The 21,246-nt window shown below is 39.4% G+C and overlaps 1 long non-coding RNA gene across 1 annotated transcript in view; it reads right to left on the reverse strand.

Moving 5' to 3' along the window:
• Positions 1 to 21,246, reverse strand: part of LOC116691735 (uncharacterized) — a 65,458-nt gene that overhangs the window by 25,418 nt on the left and 18,794 nt on the right. The window lies entirely within an intron of this gene.

Genomic DNA, 21,246 nt, shown 5'->3' on the forward strand with positions numbered 1-21,246 from the left:
CTAGAGCATCAGGTGTGTGAAAACATAGAAAATGACAAAGATTTGCTGCTGTTTTCTTGTGCGAGCATCGACAGGTGCTTGTGTTATCTGCAGGACAACAAACGGGAAAGGACACGGATATGGTGTTTTCTCTAAACATAGGCCTATTTATGAATAATTTGAAACGTGTTCTGTCTGTGTATGTTTCTTGGCCGAGGCGTTTGTCCACAATAAACGGTTTGCCATTGAAATATTTTCAGTCAACCAAAGTTGCATATATACATCGAACGTCAGTTGTCAACAACACGTCACCAACTGGGAACCTCTATTAGCAAAATCTAGCCCGAGTTTCCCACCTCTGATTCCCACATGAAGTGATGAAATGTTTTTCCGATGCACATGAACGCACCGATTACCTGCACGCACTCTTTTCCTACAAAGCCGCGTTGTTGTAACACGTGCAGAATGTGGCTGGGCATTGTCTCGCTGACCTGAGCGGGGACGTCCCTGAAAAAGTTGCTGCTTGGATGGCAGCATATGTTGATCCAAAACCTGTATGTACCTTTCAGTATTAATGGTGCCTTCACATAGGTACAAGTTACCCATGCTATGGGCACTAACACACCCCATACCATCACAGATGTTGGCTTTTGAACTTTGCACTGATAAAAATCTGGATGGTCCAGATGGTCTTCGGCCCGGAGGACATGGCGTCCATGATTTCCAAAAACAAACATCAAAACAACAAATTTAAAATGTGGACTTGTCAGACAACAGCACACTATTCCACTTTGCGTCAGTGCATCTGAGATGAGCCGACACAGTTTCTGGGTGTTGTTGATACAACTTGCACTTGTAGATGTAGCAACGAATTGTGTTAACTAACAATGGTTTTCCGAAGTGTTCCTGAGCCCATGTGGTTAGATCCTTTACATAATGATGTCGGTTTTTGAGGGATCGAAGGTCTCAGGCATTCAATGTTGGTTTTCGGCATTGCCGTTTATGTGCAGAGATTTCTCCAAGAGTCTTTTAATTATATTATGGACTGTAGATGATGAAATCTCTAAATTCCTGGCAATTGTACGTTGAGAAACATTTTTCCCTCATGTTCACAAAGTCAGTTGTTCACAAAGTGGTGAACCTCACCCCATGCTTGCTTTATGAAAGACTAAACCTTTATGGGGGTTCTCCTTTTATATCCAATCATGACCAATTAACCTGTTCACCTGTGGAATGTTCCAAAAAGGTGTTTATTTTTAGCATTCCTCAACTTTCCCAGTCTTTTGTTGCTCTTTTCCCAGCTTCTTTGGAACGTGTTGCTAGCATCCAATTCAAATCAAGTGAATATTTGCCAGAAAAACAATAAAGTTGATCAGTTTGACCATTACGTATCTGTCTTTGTAGTGTTTTCAATTGAATATAGGTGAGAAAAGATTTGCAAATCATTGTATTCTGTTGTTATTTGCATTTTACACAATGTCCCAACTTCATTGGACTTAGGGTTTGTATTTATGAAATTATGAACACTGTATGTTCTCTTCTAACTTGTATTCAGCTTCTAGTCCTCAATTCAAAGATAGTCAGGAAGTTCTGACGATTCGTGGATTATGAGGTCACTCTTGATTCAATCCTCACTTGTTTCATAGTAACACAAATTTGTGTACTGTATCATAAATTGTTTTCCTTTTGCTATTTGAATGTAAATGACCATGGAAAAGAAACACTCAAATCAATCAAAATTTAGTTTTTCTTCCATTTATAGCAATTGGTTTACCATGAAAGTATTTCAGTCTGGTTTACATTTAACTCACATCACAAGGTTGGTGACTCTGTGTCACGTTCCGTCCCTGTGTCAAGTTATTGTTTTGAGTTTGATTCCCATTTTCTGGTTGTTTTTTCCATTTCCTGTTCATTTTGGAAGGTTTTTGTTCCCCCTGGTGTTGTATTGTTTTACTTCCTGGTGTTTATTGTCCCGCCTTTCTGATTAACTGTCCCCGCCCTGATGTGTTGCACCTGTGTCTCATTGTCTCCCCTGTCTTGTGTATTTAAGTTCAGTCTTCCCCTTACCCCCTTAGTGTGAGATTCTTTTCATGTTTCCATGCTTTCGAGCCGTTTTCCCTGTGTCCTTTCCCCCCAGAGTTCCTGTTTTCCCTTGGATTTGGACCATTGCTTGTTTTCCTGGATTTTCCCTTTCCCTCCTGTTTGCTGGACACTATTTCTGAGTTTATTTAATTGTTAATAAACCATTGTATTTTACCTACTGTGTTGTGCATCTGTGGGTCCATTTTATGTGTGCTTGATACTCTGACAGCGATGGTATAATTAATTGGTGGCCTGGTCACTCCAAGATATCTCGTCTGAAAAATAAAAGTTAAGTGAGGAGGAAGGTCAAACATGTGCACTCTTGGAAAAAAAAAAAGATGTGTTATCACTTATTGACACTGGCATGAAAATCTCTTGAAGGATAGTGCTAAAGTAATGACTTCAACTCCTTACAATCCTCACAATTCATTCCAGCCTCTGTCTCATTCTATCATTTTGACTATGATGACTTTACTGTATTTGGATATTGTATAGATTTAATAAAGCAAGAACTCACTGCCAACAACGGAACAGGCATTACAAGTCTCACTGTTTATGCTCATAGGTTGTTTTAATTTATAGAGGCACTTATTGTGGTTTTACTAATGTTTCTCTTACTGCACTGCTATTTTCATTTTTTCCAAGTAGTGTGCACCACAGTGACTTCTGATTTACTGTATACTAGAGCAAAGCGCTGCATAGGGAGCAGTCTGTCTGTCTGTCTGTTTCATGCCTGTGGGAGATATGCACTTTATGTGTTTTATTTAGTCTTCTGTACAGCAATTCAATTTTGGTTGTCTTAAAGTACTCTATGAATAAAGTTTGATTGATTGATTGATTGGACACATATTGTCATTTAATTTTAGGATTACCTAGTTGTTCCTATTAAATTAGCAATTCATTCATTGTAAAGCAAAAACATGATGACTAGAACTTATTTAGAGATCTAGAAAGTCTCTGGAAAGAATTTGTCCTCCCCACGTGGACTTTCACATACTTTGATGTGACATGTCAAAGACAAACATACTCCAGGAAAAAGGAGCTTCCTTTAGAGATAACCCTAGCTTTCAAAGCTCCTTTAATTGAGAATGCTGTTTCGTTGTATGGAAACACACTGTACTTTTTAGGAGACTGGCATTTTACAGGCTTGACAAAAAACTTTAGGAAATGGCCAATAAAAAGTTGCAACTAACACTTGCTTTAAATTGGCATTGTTTCATTGTGTTCTAGAAGGAGAAAAGGTGTCAAAGAAGAATTAGAAAATGAATTTAATGGATGAAATGACTTACTGGCAGAAAAACAACTTAGCTCGCCCACAGTTAGCCCTCTCTATTCATGACTACATATACTGGCGATTCAACATTCTGAATTGCTAAATGGTCACCCCCCCTCCCACTGACGTTTAACTCGACCTATAAGATTCCAGCGTATCTCTACCTGTGAGGAAACTGTGTGGAACATATCCCACAGCTTTCAAAAACAATAGCCAGGAAGAGGCCCTTTTTGTAATTGACACCTGTTGTAGTCAGACCTGAAGTTGGCTTTCAGTTGGCCGTGGTGAAACACGCTCCATCGTAACAATAAACTGCGACCTGTCGCTCAAATCCAGCTATATCAATTTGTCAAAAAACGTCCCATACACGCATTCATTTGCATTTTTTCCATCAACAGTCAAGTATTTGCGAAAAAAAAGCCAATAACAAAAGGAGAAACGCATTTATTTGAATGCGGTGTATAAATAGTTCCAGGACAAGGGCTGTTAAGTTTGAAATTAACATGTAAACAGTTGGAAAGTCTGCGCTGCAAACCCCCCCCCCCCACACTTCTCCTTAACCCCCACCTCTGGTTCCCTTTTAGCGCCTTGATAATTATACATAAAGCCCCACACAAAGACCGCCTTGTTCCTTTAAAAGGGCTACTTTTTATTGGAGACATATATTTCCAGGATTATATCAGCATTCAGTTGCAAATTTTGAGTTTTAATACTCCAATTGGGCCAGTCTATGAATAAGAGTATCATTTGAATGCAGGGAACACCTGGTGCTGAGGGCTAGGCTGTGAGGGGGCTTGGAGCTGACCCGGTGTCAGTGCCAAGGCTTTACTTGTTCCCAGCCTTCCCATTCACACTCTCTCTGCCACAGCCTTCCCTCTGATACTGTAGACCGCCATGCACGTGTAATGTTAGGCTACTGTCTTACAATTGCCAAGGAAACAACGTGATAGACACTAGTGCAATGACATTGTGCTATGACATGTGCTCATTTAAAGGTCTGGCATTGTATTTGAAAACATAAAGACATGTAAGTCTTGATATACAAAAGAAATTCCAGGTAGCAGCTTAGAATGGCTTTTATTTTCACAGTATTTACACAGTTTTTTAGAACTGGTGCATGAGTATCTATTCAACATTACAGTTTCACTGAGAACACACTTTGATGAAGGGAAACTCCTGTCATGATTCTCCGAAATTCTGTTTTGGTGCACTTGTTTCCGCTGCACTTGGTTTACTCTGTCAGCCTGAAATGAAGAGAAGGGCTCAGGATTCACTACTGTAACCGTAAAAAAAAACCAACAACTACAGAGGCCTTTTTCACGTCGCTTTCTTGGCGGCATGACAACAGAGAGGGGTCGTGGGGGGGAGGCGGAGGGAATGAGCAGGACTATTTGGAGGAGTAAGAGAGGAAGGGGTACAGGGTCTATTCGTATGCACCCCACATCCACTCAACACACAATCAGGCCTGTATTGCATTTTGCAAATTTATACCCAGGATGTTGGTTTAGAGTGTTTCCCTGAAAAAAAAAAAAAACAGAGAGAAGGATTTTCTTTTTTTCAAGTACGTGTCTGCTTTCATGAGCAAGAGTGATTGAGGCACACAAACAAACCTTTGTTTCCTAGCTCACAGATGCAAGGCTCGAGCTCTGATCTACACCCACCCTGAGACACATTTGCACTTTTTTTTTAATACTTTGAGACTAACACTGTAAGAAATACGGTACAACTTTGAAAGAAATAAAATGTATACAGTGTATTATATGTTTACGGCTGTTTCAGATTTGGGATTTAACAGAAAGTCAAATGTTAAATGGGAAGAATAAGGAAAATATCACCATACTGAGTGATAAATGTTCTACACTACAAATCCACCAGCCATTTAAACCAGCCTCTCTTTTTCCTCAACATATTTGCACAGCCCTATGTTTGCAGTAGCTGGAGATCTGAACTCCTGACAAGAAAATCTATAGGCAGACACAAAGAGTCAAAGTCAAAGGCAAGAAACACTGAAGCTAAGGGACGCCGATTTGCCTTTGTCGTGTTTGAGATGGTAGTAGTGCACCATAGTTGCTGTTTATATTCCACTGATGCCACTTTTTGCATAAACTCTATGTGTGGCTGCTTTCCTGCGCTGGATTTTCATCGGACACTGTCTCCCATTTTTGATGACCAAATGATAGGTTTGTAATATGTGCACTACATCAGGTCAATGCGTTATATTGGCTGAGCTGAGAACCCCGTCAAGTTGGCAGGCCGCTGACAACTTGTTTACGCCAGTTCCAATTAATAATTAGTTTAATGATTTGAGCGCTTGACATGTGCCCCGGACAAATGCGGGCAGGAAAATGCACACACAGTGCTGTTTGCATAAATCTGCCATTTCAGCTCGGGTTGAGGGGGAACAGAGGGATGGAGGTGGGGGAATTATAGGACTCAGATGTGTGTGATTGGCGGTTCCCTTGGCTCCCAGGGTTAGAGAGTTCAGTGAAAAGCCGATTACTGCTCTCCCTCAGGTCAGGCCTTCATAAATAAACAAGGGGAGAGCCTGAGGCCCGGTGTTTTAGTATGATTAGCATATCATACAGCCTATCGACAAGGCACTTATCATATTACAGCACGGCCTTCCTCTGAGCACACAGAGGTTGCATGTACAGGGCTGCTGAGCATACATCTCTGTTCATTAGATGGGTCCTCGGGGGAGAGAATAAATCATATCAGCACGCGGTTATGGCAGCGTAGCCATTTGACTCGGTAATACAGTGGATGTTAACCACGGCCTTTAATAAGCCAGAAGGGAGCTGGCGGTGACACTGAGCAAGAGGAAAGGAGATGAGTGGAAGTGCATTGTTGCAAGGCATTGAACACAGTTGGGTGTTCAATGCCTTGCTCAAAGGCCCAGGGTATCCCTCTCGCTCTGACATCTCTCCATACATGAATGCATGTGCATTAATCCTGTATGTGAATGTTGTATTTCGGGCCAGTGTAACATAAATCTCTCGCTTAGAGTGATCAGCAAAGTGTGCTTTCTTCTTCTTCGTCTTCTTCTTATCTTCTTAGATACTCTATAAGTGCACTCTCAATTGCCCACTTTGAATTAAACTCTGTTTCTTTGATTTTGGCCTTAACTTACAGTTTCACTCTTGGATTTACTGATTGTGGTCCTGGCTAACTGCAAGGATGATCCAATGAACAGCGAAATGGAATAAAATAAGAGGAAAGGTTTATAGAGTTTGGTACAGCGAACAGACAAAATAATGTTTCTTTGGATGATGAAATTAGCCCACAAGGCATTATGGCTGTGTCTTAAAACTGCATCCATGAAGGAGTGGAAGTCACCCCGACTCTCAGACACGCTACTCAGATTTCAATTTGGGCAATCCTTTTCTCCTCAGCTACACAAGCTCAACTCACAGACCAGGGGCCACAATTAGCAGCTAGCCACTCTCACCAGGGAGAAAGAGCAAATGACATCCGCACCTAAGCCCTCCTAAGCCTAGGGAGCCGGGGCACGGAGCAGCCTCAGTGCTCTCCACCCTCCAGTCAAGCATGGCCTCTTTAGGTGGTCCACACACTGGAGAGGGGTGGTATATTTTAGCAGTTTTTAGCACTGCTTAGCCTTCGTCCGGGAGGCGGGAGTGCAGGGGATGACCCACTGGGCTGATATACAGTAGGCTATAAGAGGTTACAATGCAAAAACTGGAATATTGGAAAGGTGTTTCTCTTGGCTTCACGGTGGTGGCACAAAGCCGGGATCAGTCTAGGTGCCATGTGGATAATCACATCCCCCACTGGCATGGATCTTACGCCCAAGAGAGAGGGACAGCAGACATCAGGAGCATTTATTTTCAAACTTCATGAATAGTAAATAAATAGTCATAACCTTAGGTGTTTTTTTTTTTGTTATAAAATCTAATACAATTCAATAAGAGTATTAGTTTCTTCCTCCAGAGCTCCAGGAACTCCACTGTGTGTACCTGTCTGTCTGTAAACAGCACAGCACAGCACAATAATAGCATATTTTCACAAAATCATCCCACTTCCTCCATGTATATGTGTGTCTATGAATGTGTGCGTATCCGCATTCCTAATTGATGCCATCCCCTTGCGCCCACCCACCAAATTCCCCACCCATGCAAATTAGAACTTCACACACGTTGCGGCAAGCTGCCGGGTGCTCTGTGATTTCACACGACCAATTAAGGCCCTCTTGGCAGTTGTGTGAACAGTTTCATTAGAGGAGATAATATTGCAAAGTGAAATGATAAGCAATCATTATGATTAATGCCCAGACATTACATTGCTCGTTAATGAGGTGTAAATGATCTCATTATTTTTTGAAAGAGTACAGATTAGATTAAAGTGGAGTGGACAGCGCTCCTCGGTGTTCAGACAAGTTAGTGTTAATTAGGCCCAATCTCCAGGAGCAAATGAGCCGCAACCCTTTGGTAAACAATTAGGCTTCCATAGCCCCGGGCTGGATGGACAAGGATAGGCAACCGAATGGATAGATCGCTGGAGAGATGGATGTTAAGGGAGTGTTAAAAGTCTGATTCCATTCCATTGTTCCACAGCCCCGCAGAATGAGGTAAATCATCTTTCTTGTGCTGAACAGTAGAGTTCGAGATATTGGGATTTTATTAAATATCAGATATCAGCTAGTTAGTACTGATATGCTATGATGCAGTCCCTTCTTTCTTGACCACAGCTATATAACCCAAAGATATTGAGAATATGACATTAATACATTCTTTATACTTCTCTTTTACAAAATGTTACTATGAAACAACAGAAAATGCATCACTGAACAGAAGTGGATCATTCTTAAAGAGATGCTTAGCATACAATTGTAAGTGAACAATAAACAGTGAGGTTGATATTATGACATAATATTTTGTATATCTTTAATTTTTTTCATCAAATCCTCAAGTAACATTACTCTTGCCTGCTCTCTGCATTTGAGTTGTACACATTCTCTGAAAGCGTGACAAATATATACAGTATGTCAGCAGCCTAGTTATAGAAATATTCATATTGGTCAAATCTGTTTGCATAACTGTAGACACAATCCATTCAAAGGTAGTGGAAAATTGACAGATATGATACATCACATCTGACTTCACAGCCCCGATTCTTAGACACGAAAGCCTTGGAGCTGCTGTCAACGTAACAGAGCGCCCACTCTTCAGGTGCTGTGGACGACTTTAAGGAAATAACAGTAAAAAGGAGGGACGATTTTGAAGTATTTCCTGAGAAGAGTTCATGCTTTTAAACGTCAAATGCATTCGCTGTGTGTCGTTATGGATTCAAACAATACCTTTTTATTTGAGTTAATCAGCAATGAAATGCATTCATTCAACAAGACCCAAATTATTCTTGTGGGATTTATTGTGATGTTGTTGAACACGATGGAAAAGGCATTAAAGTTTTTGTAAAGTCGTGGTAAGTGTGACATTTCATCATCCAGGAACAGGAGCACTTTCACAAAGACAGATCTTGATGTCTCAAAGGTTAGAACAGTGTCTCTGTATCTCATCTGCAGACTGACTGGAGCAGCCACACTGGGAAATGTCTGCCTCTGACAACATTGATTTGCCATCCTGTCCTTTTGTCTGAAAGATATGCTTAGATTATGACAAGAAAAGCAATGCTGTAATCCCTCTGCCATAGGAGTTATGTTTTAGAGACATGAGGCCCTTATCGGTGATTGATAACGCTTAACTCAAAAACATATAGAAGCATTAGGAACATCAATATTTTGCCAGCGACTGAAGGTGACCCCTGGTTCCTGTGTTTGCAGTGTGTGTGCGGAGGGCTTTGATGGTAAATTTGTAAGGGTGGTTATGTGGGGAGGCTATTATGGATTTGCTATCTTGGCCTGAAGTGTTTGCGGCTGATTATGTGATTAAATCAATAATAATTTCTGTTTGGACTCCTTTGCTCCTCTGCTTCATCTTCTTTTTCCTGTGTAGTTGAGCGGAACGGCGGGTGGGGACTAGTGTACCCAAATACAAATGCAGGCACAATCACACACACACACACACACACACACACACACACACATTACACACACACAAACACACAAACACACACACACACACACACACAGTCACAAACAACTACACACAGTGGAACAACAGCCAATGGGACATTACAGAGCCCAAAAAGTTGACATGATGGAATCCACCAATCAGAACGGGACATATCAAATGGCAAAATCCTAAAAATGGAAATGTTTCAATAGCGTGTGAACAATTTTGATTAATATAGCTCATGAAAGTTTTTTTTTAGCACAAGACAAGTACACTTAAAACACCCAGGACAAATAATTTCCCACAAAATAACACACCTAACCAATTTGGGACCCTCCTCAGTGACGCAACGCTCAAAATAACACTAAAGAAGATGCCCAACGCCTGGGCTGTATCTGTGTGAACGTTCCTTCCTCTACACCTCTGGTCCTGGTTTGGTGCCGACTTGTGCCAGCCACTCCTTAGCAACCGCCGTCGCCCTGTTCTCTGGTTCTGCCAGGTTTGTTGTTGTGTCTAGACTCCAGGAAATGCAACATTACATTTGTTTACAACCAACAGGAACTAGAACCAGAAGCTGTTGCGAGATTAAAGAGCTCTACCCTAGAGAGTGTGTGTGTGTGGCTCAACCCCCTGGGTTTGGCAACCATCGACCCGATATAGGCATACCAAAATGGAGAACGAGAGCAGAACTGCGGTCCGTATCCCTTAGATGAACAGATTTCGCTCAACGCAGCATTCTCGCTAAGATTCCAGGGACTGAAAGTAAGTTAGAAGGAGCCAAGTTTGTGTGCTTGTGTCTGTTTTGTACAATATCTACTGTATTTATGTTGGTGTGTTTGAGCATGTGACTAAGTATGTAAAATATGTGTGTGTGTGTGTGTGTGTGTGTGTGTGTGTGTGTGTGTGTGTGTGTGTGTGTGTGTGTGTGTGTGTGTGTGTGGGTGTGTGTGTGTGTGTGTGTCTGTGTGATCGTGTGTGGCTGAGTTAACTCACAATCCCTCAGCACCCTCTTAAATCTATACCCAATAAAAATCAGCGCCGTCTCGAAAAACAAAACCCAAGGAAACATCTGTAAAACATTGATTTTGCAGATTGCAAACCAACTGCATGGCTAATGAGAAAAGAAATCATTTTTGATTAATTAACCTAAAAATTGGAGAATCTAAGCCGCCACCAGGGAGATGACAAGTGCTGCAGGCCTGATCACACAGGAGGAAGACATATTGTAGGGCTGCTTCCAGGGGAGAGGAATGGCTAACCTTTTACAATAACCATCACAAAAATATGCTACATTAATAGTTATATTACTGTCAACAGACATTGAACTGACAATTAATCCTTGTGTTGTCCTTGGGTCAAATTTGACCTGTTTTCAAGGTTTTTAGTACCAGAAACATGCGTTTTTACATCTAAATTGCCCAAAAATAACATAGATACGATACGTTGTATGGAACCTATTCAACATAAGAAATAATATGATTATTTCTATTGAATGTTAAGTATTTTATTCAGTTTATAGCATTTGATTATTATTTTTTTAATTGTATTAAAATCTTCACCAGTCTGTGGTCCACTCAACATCCTCTGATCTGAACTAATATGTCAAAATAATTCATAATTTCTAGTTTTTTTTAACTCTTTCGATCTCATATAAATTATGGTTTTGTTCACAGTTTAGTTTATTTCACACGTCATCATTGTATTAATTAAACAATTTCAGAAGGTACTATGATTATATGTAGGCGGCGTAAAAAAACAAAAATACAACAGACAATATTTGAATTTGAAGCGTTGAAAAAAGTGACAAAAACGTTTGAAAAAGTGACAAAAGAAATTAATTTGGAATTTGGACCCAGAAGGACAATAAGTTAATGGTCGACAGAAGACAACACAAAGGTTAATATTATAAACTCATTTATTAGTAATGTTATCATTTTTTGCACTTCGAAGTGTATTGCAGCACATATCATAACATTTCATGCATTAAATGAAGTATTTCTTAATGATTCTTGATTGTTAATAAACCTTTTAAGAAATCATTTGAAATCCATTAATAAACATTATTTTGATGATATTATAAAACTGATGATTACTATACCTATTTAAGGGTTTATACATTCTTTGGAAAGCAATGAAAAACCCTATAGTCAGTGCAAAAATAACCAAAGATTATTGATTTTATAGATCCCAAAAAAGATTAATAGGGGCCACATGAAGGTTACGTGATGCTATATAAACCCCTTATTAATCACTAATTATTATCATAAGCTTTAGTTGCAACTTTATAATAGTGATCCAAAATCTATCTTACAATAATTATAAACCAATTGTAAACCAATTATAAACCACTGACAAAAAACTATCCACAACTGTTTTATATTAGACTAAAACAAGGGAAAAGTATCATGAATTATCATTAGTAATACATTAGTAAACATTATATGTATTATTGTTTGTTAACAGTGAAATAACTATGAACACAAGTCTAGTAGTTATCAATTTACCATTTATTGTGGACGGTTATTTACTTAATTACTTAACTACTTTGTTACTCCTAAATATTTTAATAATAAATATACATATATAATATATATGTATATATGTATGTGTGTGTGTATATATATATATAATTATCTATTATATAATATATAGATATATAATATAATAACTTAACACTCATTCAGCTTCCTTGTATCAGAGCAAATGAAATCCAAGATCGCCATGGCTACAGTAGGGCCAATAACAGTCATGCTTTTGACTGGTGTCCCATTGTAATTGCACAAAATCTACTCGCAAGCCATCTCTAACAGTCGCATGTGTGTGGGTCATGAGCACGTTGAGGAAAAAGTAAAAGTTTGTGTGAATTTTTGAGGCCCGGAGGGGCAACAGTATCATCTGCCTTCATGTTCTGGTAATTGTTTTGCGTTTCCTTACATTTATTGTGGGACCTCTTGAGAACTACTGCTCTACTGCTGAGTGAGAAAATTAATTTTTTTTATTTTAAAGGTAAGTTTTGAGGCCTTTTTTGGCCTTTTATGGAGAGGACCAGAATGAAAGGGGAGAGGGGGGAATGACATGTAGCAAAGGGCCGTAGGTTGGAGTCAAACCCGGGCCCTCTGCGTCAAGGAGTAAACCTCTCTACATGGGCGCCCGCTCTACCAGCTGAGCTCACTGGGTGCCCCAAAATAACTTATTTATTAAGTTTGATTAAACTGACCACTGAAATATGGTTATTGCTTTTTTTAAATATCAGATCAATTGCTGCTCGGGGCGCCTTTCCATGGGCAGCCCCCCCCCCCCCCCCACACACACACACACTCTGACATCTCTCCATTTAGTGCAGGTATAGGTACTGAGCCTGTGTGTGTAATTAAGACCTGTGTGTAATGTGTGTAATGTCAACCGAGTGTAAATTGTAATTTCCCCTTGCAGGATTTAAGTAAACATTATTATTATTATTATTATTATTATTATTATTATTATTATTATTATTATTTTATTATTATTATTATTATTATTATAATGTTAATTAGTGTGAAAATGACCAGACGCAAGGAAAGCTTTTTTCCACACTGTCATGATTGTTTCAATCACACAGGTGAGGGCTAAAAATAACTCTTAAAACTACTTTTATATTACACTGTTATATACACACTGTAAACACTAATATTATTTTATTGTCACATGCAAGTCTTAGCAATATATATACAGTATATACTGTATAGTGTGTGTATATATATATATATATATATATATATACACACACTATACAGTGAACACAAGTCTAGTAGTTATCAATATATATTATATATATATATATATATATATATATTACATGTTCTCTTTATATATACTCACTAACTAACTTCTGTAAGTTATTATCCATGCAGTATTTTACTTTCAGAATGTTCTTATGTCTCACTAAATATCTAATTTCACCAAAATGTTAGTTTATTATTATAGGACATTGTGACTATGTTTCTACGTTTAGCCCAGGGAGAGAACAGCTATAACACACCTGACCTCTCAAGCTTCTATCCCAAGACTGCAAATGGCCAGCTGGGAATTATGGGAATTATCAAGAAATTGGAAGATTGTTTTTAACCAATCAAAAATGAGGTAGCTGCAGCCATTCACTGTACACGAACACAAAGGCATGCAGTTTAAACAAAAACACACACTTATGCTCAAGAGCTATATTCTGCTCTCACAAAAACACACACACAAACACACACACACACACACACACACACCAGCCAAGTTCTCTGCACTCACAGCACAGCTGGTTCTCCAAGGTCAATAAGAAACTTGGAGTGCTTATTTGTTTTATTTGCTTTCTAATACAGCCGAGGCTCTGATTTGACAGATCTACTTGAAAAGAATCATAGCACTTTAACGTCAAAGAGCGTGGGAAATTTCCACTCACCAACGACATTTTTCTCCCCCCTTACTCTTTTTTTAAAATTCTATTAGTTTTTCATAAGTCATTACCATCCAGATAATTTCCCCCGGTGTCTTAATTCCCCCCCCCCCCCCCCCCCCCCCTCAAGAAAGCACAATGGCTGTACCCTAGCAGCTCACTAGGGTGATGCAGTAACAACCTCCTACCCTCTGATGGCTACACAGTAGGCCATTGTAAAGCTGTTTCGCCATGGATTTATTAGCCCTAGTCCTGGGTTTCCCAGAATGCAATGTCACTCTGTCACGCCGTCATCAATCTGCTGTCTCTGACCAAAGACGAAGACAGGGGGGGCGGGGGGAGGAAAATCACCGCTGAAAAGTAGCGTAGAGTGATACTTCTTTATGCATGATCTCATTTTTATCAGCTGCCTGTCTGTCATAGGTAAAATGTGTTAACACAAAGAGCTTCCTTTACTCCAGGCAGTCTGGCTGCAGCCACATCCGACATCATCTACTAGTTCCAGATTGGACAATTAACAAGGGGCTGGTTGAGTGCCAAATACGGCCATTGTAGCAAATGAATCCACCTTTTGATGCCAAAAGTTTTTCCAAAACATTTAATCTTCATTAAGCTATTAAATCCGCAGCCCCGTAGCCCCTTTCAAGCATTAATATTCACTCATAGCATGCACTTTCAGTGTAAATGTAGAATGCAATGTAGAATTCTGCCGATGTCTAGTAATCCAAATACTGTGAGATTTGCCTCATAGATGAAATCAAATGATGTCTCCCTGCTTTAGATCAAATCCTTTTTTCCTAACATATTAAACAACAGCAGGCCGCCGACTGAGACTACACACTCCTATGTCCGCTCCCGTATGAACTGTTACCTTTCAGCGTCACTTCCCATGATCTCAACACACGGATATTGAACGTCATAGATCAGCTTCATAAAGGACGTCGGGGAGATTCAAGAGACGGAATCTCTGAATGTGAATGAATCAATTGAGAAAGAAGAGAAATCCTAAATCCTTGTGATTAATGTGCTCTCAAACCCTCTCATAGCCATGGTAACCAGGGCAGCTTGCCATGCCATTTAGAAGATCCAGGGCCTGACATAAGAGTAGCATTTTTTCCAAGTCTCTCACTGATGCATCTCCTTTGTTCAAAGTCAGTTGGAGTCTTAATGAGATTTCAGTCTCCGCTCTTGTTTCAAGCATGAAACAAAACGAGATTCTGCTTAAGTTGTAACGCAATCGCTTAATAAACAGCAAACATCTTTACATTGATTTGACTTTTCATAACTACTCTGTTATACTCAGAACGCACTCATCTCTTGGTCCTTGGATACTTTTTAATAATGTTTTCTGAAAGCAATCGCAACGGTCATGCTGTGCCATGCTGCTGCCACTACAAATGAATCCTAAGCTGTTGTAAGAGAAGGACATCAGTATTGGATTTGACACCGCTAATTCATCTTAATGATCACAAACATAAACAGAAAGACACAAAGATTAACATGTCCTCATAAGGCATTCCAGAGCTGAGGTTTTAGAGGGAAAGACACGGAAGCTTTTCACTGCAGGGACATGCTATTGTAAGACATAGGCAGGTCAAATGTTGACATGCAGAAGGGCAAAATGTCCCAGTGTTTTTACCTAATTTTAAAATCAGCTGTTTTTAGTTATGTAGTAGGGAACAACTTGGAGAAATATGGCGAAGATGTACAGGGCCTACAAAAAAAATAAAAACAAAAGATTGTGTAAACTGGTAATGCACTTTATTAAAAATACCAATGAATCAACGAAATTCTTTGAGGTGAATTCAACAAAGTAAGAGCAGTGTAATTATTTTCTTTTATACACCCAATAAAATTGAATATTTATGCCTAACAAATGCATGCTTTCAGGCAAAGAGCAGGACATATACACCCAATAAAGTAGAGCGTACGCATTTTAGATGTACATAAAATAGAATAGAGAATGGAATTACACAGTGTAGAGGCAGAAGTAAATGACAAGTACAGACGTAAAAAAAAAAAAAAGAGAAAGGAACTCACTTACTGCGGCAGAGCTGCAATCATAAGTCTGCTGTTGATGCCTCGGTTCTGTCAGCTACCTGATGTGTGCCTTCTTTAATTTACTATGTCAATAACAGTACTGTGGAAACCCAACCAGCATGATAGATGGAGACATTTTACATGGACATCATTCCAACGTGTCAAATCTTGAAAGTAGAAAAAGGGGAACAAAATAAATGTGATAAAAAGTACCATTTCTAAATCAGCTTACATGTCTTTTCCTGCTTCATGGCAACTGTTTTTATCATTATGTTTGGGAGCTGGTGTTTTACTTTGAGACCTTTTCTATTTATGAGGCATCAACATTCTGCTCAAGTAATTAGTCACCACACTCAAGGGTGAATGTAAATGCTGTTTGTTTTGTGCTGTACCCGCATAATTCTTTGGTTTGGGCAAAACACAATCAAGTCGAAGATCAATCTTTAAACTTAAGCTTTAATGTGCTAAATCTACAAGTTAAGAGGAAAAAGCCAATCTTTCATAAGTCAAAACTTGCAGATGCGAACGTACCCGGTCACAATTAAATAGACTTAACTCGTCCATGACAGAAAGAAGTTTGAAACCTTTGATTTACCTCCAATACAGGCAAGGACTTGGCTGTTTTCTTAGACAAAGGGTCTTGACAGGAGGCCACAAAGTTCAACGAAAGCAAGAGTGGAGAGGTGAGCATTGATTTAAAAGACAGTATTTCAAACTGCCCCCTAGAGTACAGAGCAGGGCCCTCACACTGATGACACTCATTCTTCAGGGAAATTCTTGTTAGTTGGTGTCTAGACATTTTATTAGGCTACTTGGCCAAAGCACCGAGGAATGGCCCCATTTCAAAGACTCAGCTGACTACTTAGAGAGAGGCATGAAAGTTCTGGCACAGTGACATCTTTCAATCACACCAGCCTTCTTTGTGGATTAGCTCAATTTGTCTTAATTAAGAATCAGAGGTATTTATCAATTTATATACTGATAAAATGAAGGCAAAGTCCCTAGCACCTGATCTGTTTTCGTCTGCCGCTATTTTTAATGTCTCATGTGGAGAGGAAGCTTGCATAACAAATAAGTCATCACATGCTTCATGTCCATCATCATTTATTCTGTTTCCATTGTACTTTTTCCCATTTGGTTCTTACCAATACATTCCCTTTTACATTACCCTGTTTCTGCTGCACTGGCGCCCAACTGTGTGCCAAGCAATATCTACTTATGATCTTTTGTCACAGGGTGCCTGTCTATGACTTGTGACTAGGTCAATCAAAGTGTGGAAAGTTCACAAGCTTCAAAGGTGACAGATACGCAGCATTTTAAAAGAAAATGTAAAGATGAGTATACGAACCAGTGATGTATATGTCAACATTAGTATTTTTACAAATTGTTTTCTGAGGGTTTCCCAAGGAAAATGTATGATTTTTATTTAATTATTTAAAAGGTTTTCAAAAGGTGTAATTACTACTGTATATTGAAGCTTAGTGCAACTTTTGGACCAACTAACAGCAGCAAAGAAGTAATTAAAGGTCCCATATTGTAAAAAGTGAAATGTCCTTTTTTTTAATTGTGAAGCAGGTTGGGGTGCTATGTGAATATTGTAAAAGTATTGAAACACTCTATCTACAGAGAAACACACACAGACCGTATTCAAAAACAATGCTTTAAAACGTAGAAAGTGCCACTATAGTGCCGTAACAGTCATTCCCTGGCCGCAATGACGGTGCAGAGACTCTGACAGTGCAGATGCGGAAGACCCAGAAACACTGACCAATCAGAGCAGACTCGCCGGTTTAGTAAGAAAGGGTTTAAAGAGACAGCAGCGGTAACTACAGGTCTATTCAGACACACAGTATGAGAAACAAATTTGTTTTTTGAACACTAAAGCATGTAAATATGTTCTACTAGAAACCCCAAATACAAGTATGAACCTGAAAATTAGCCGGATCTTTAAGTCCAGAATAAGAACTATCGTATTTATGTATTTTGTACAAGTTGCTGTCGTTGCTTCAGAAAACAGTGTTATTAACAGAAAACAAAACACTTCTTAGGGAGTTATCAGTAATTACATACAGCAAAAGTATTTATAAACTACAACTATAAGTTGTATATCGGTGTTATGTTACAGCTAAGGGCTTGGAAAAAGACATTCAAGAAAAGAGTCAAAATATTTGCTTTAAACAGAGAAACTGCCTCACTAAATGCATTTGCTATCACCTAATTTGTATATACAAAGACATAGACTTCCAGACAAAACACACACACACACACACACACACACACACACACACACACACACACACACACACACAAAACACACACACACACACTCAAGTTGATTAGCAGGGTTCCTGTGAGTGTGTGTCACGTTTTAGTGGAAAATTACAGCTCTTTCAACAATTCCTCAGTCGGAATCCCATTCTAAAGTGGATTTTATCCGCAAATCACAATTATTTTGTTCATGCTCAGTTTTAATGGGCACACCCGCTGGGCTGAAGAAGACACTTCTCTATTCATAAATGTATTACTGCTGGGAAATCATTAACTTATTGTTAGCGGCGTGACTGATGGCTTATTGACATGACAACATTCAACCAACTCTTTTGTCTTTGAGCCGTACATCCATATCACTGAAAACAATGTCATCTACCCCATTTCCACCACTCCCCTCGTGTGTTTGAGCTTAGTGGAAGGCTTTTCAGTAACTGGGGGAAAGAAAAAGCGAGAGATAAGTGAAGGCTGGGTTTCTGCAAAGACTGGAGAGGTTTTCTTTATGATGAGGAATAAGAAAAACAAAAAAGCACCAGAGGCCTCAGTAAACGGGACGGGAGGGTGTGAGATGACGTTAGACAGAACTCTCCGGCAGACTACTTCTGTTTGTGTCAACTTGTGAGAGAATAGCGATTAAAAAAAGCCTAAAGAGTGGCGAAACAGAGCAGACACAATGAATTGGGTGTAATTTCTGAGAAGTGTCTGATATTTATGGCTGGAGGTGCAGGAGAGTCAGCGTCAGACCGTTTGCACAGATGGTGGCCATCCTTGGTCAACATTCAAATAAAAACCGAAATGAGCGTCCCTCTCTGTGTCCAGCTATTTCTCTCTCAGTGAATGCAGACATAGATAAAAGGAGGGGGTGTAAAAGTGTTTAAGTAGGCACAAGTTGTAAAGGAGAAAAAAAAAAAAAAAGCAGAATCGCTATTCACTGCTTGTGCAATCCTTTCTGCCTTGTTGAACTTTATTAAATTCTGTCGTTCTCTCCTTCCCGTCTGGCTCCCTTTGTCAGCTTCTTCTCATGCGTAACTCTTTTTTTTTTTTTTTTTTACAGAGGTGTTGTGGAGGTCAGTCAGGCTGAAAGAATGTGTAGGTAATAATCATACAACAGTGTACCAATAAGATTCCCACTGAGATGAATCATTGTCAAAAATAGAGAGTGGGGAGTTTAAAAGTCAACTGCTTATTGTTCACAAAATGTCTGAGTTAGGGAGGGTCTCTATATCCTAAAAATGTGCCAGGGCCTGTGTTCACACTGCAGGTCATCATGCTGGAATCTGAATTTCCACTCATGTTGTATATTAGGAGCGCTTGTTCGTACTGCACCTGATACCGATGTTCACAATTCACACAATTCCCAATTCCCAATAAGAAAAGCAATGGCCGCAATCATATAATAACCAAATGTTCCGCATCTACCTGTTTTTATCATATTTTAGCCATATGGAGTCACATTTTAAATAAATTGACACGTTCAAAATAAAACAATGTCTCTCCAGTGTCTCTTTCTTACTTCTTGAATGTGATGTAGCGAGTGACGGAGTGCAAGCTGTACCTTACATCCCGTTGGCGGTGTAACAGTTTATAGGGATCCCGTCTAATTACACTATACAGTGTGTACATAACGGACAACTAATAAATATGTTCCGCAGATCTCAAGAGCTCACACTCGACTCTACACTTCCTTGGGTCCTCAGCCATACACTCGCCACAACTCGTGAAGTTGATCGGCTGAACCGAATGACAGACATAAACACAGACAGAGACTTCTTCCATTTCCGTGAGATGACTAACACTAAAAATTGGTATCCAACACAACAACATACATATGATGTCATTGTACTCATTTCAAAGTGGACAAAAAATACTTAAAAATTTGTAGAAAAAAGTGGATGTTTTCCCTGAATGCCACAGGTAAGCGTTTAAGAAATGGGATATGAATACATGCAAAACACTTCACATCCTGGCGCTGTATACATGACAGGAAATCTTAACGATCCTGTCTCCTTTAAAGGTGCTGCACTCAAAATACTTAAAGGAGTCATATTGTAATAAGTGAGATTTCCATGACTTGTTTGAAATATAAAGCAGGTTGAGGTGCTTTATTCATACTGTGAGTATGTATCAAAACACCCAATCCACAGAGAAATACCCACAGCCCGTCTTCAGAGAGTGTGTGTTTAACTGAGCCAGTAGGACATCCTGTATAAAGTATGGTTGTAATGTCTGGTTGTAACTATACTGTATACAGGTACAAAGTGCAGCTACAATGCTGTTACAGTCATTCCCCTGCTGCAATTACAATGCAGAGACAGATGCAGAAGACCTGGAAACACTGACCAATCAGAGCAGACTTGGCTTTTTAAGCAGTAGGGTTTAAAGAGACAGGCGCTAAATCGAAGCGTTTCAGACAGAGAGGGATTAGAGGTGTATTCAGGCAGACAGTAAGGGTAAAACAAAGTGTTTTTTGAACATTAAAGAAAGTAAACATGTTCTAATAGAAACCCCAAATACATAAGTGAAGCTGAAAATGAGCACAATGTGGGACCTTTAAAAGAAAGTGGACTTGGATTGCCTCCACAAGGCACTCACATGCTCCGAATATCGAGTACAGTCCCTAATACATTTTATGTATATACTTATTTGCAAGAACCGTTATGTTTTGGGAGGAATGTAATGCCCCCTAAATTAAATTTGTTATCAATATAAGTAAGAAACATGGGTTCAAGGACACTGAGACACTCAGGAGGGTATAGTTTAAAAAAAACTTTATTATATTTCTTGGCTAAAACAAGGTATTAAAACAAGGTAATGCATTGAGGTGTTGAAGCCTTCATCAAAACAAGTATTAAAGGTCCCATGGCATGAAAATTTCACAATTTCTTTTAACATTAACAGGCGTTCCCCCAGTGGCTAGAAATGGAGATATGTGTAAACGGAGCCCTGGGTGTACTGCTCTGCCTTTGAGAAAATGAAAGCTCAAATGGGTCAATCTGGAATCTTGCTCCTTATGAGGTCATGAGGGGCCCCTTTCTCTGCTTTGCCCACCCAGAGATTTTGGCTCACCCATGAGAGAGAGACATCATAGCTTTCAAATGAGTAAAGTGGCAGTTGGTCAAGGAAACACCCCCAGCCTGCACCTCCCCCCCCCCCTC

Source organism: Etheostoma spectabile, chromosome 6, assembly GCF_008692095.1.
Source record: "Etheostoma spectabile isolate EspeVRDwgs_2016 chromosome 6, UIUC_Espe_1.0, whole genome shotgun sequence".
Classification (NCBI taxonomy): domain Eukaryota; kingdom Metazoa; phylum Chordata; class Actinopteri; order Perciformes; family Percidae; genus Etheostoma; species Etheostoma spectabile.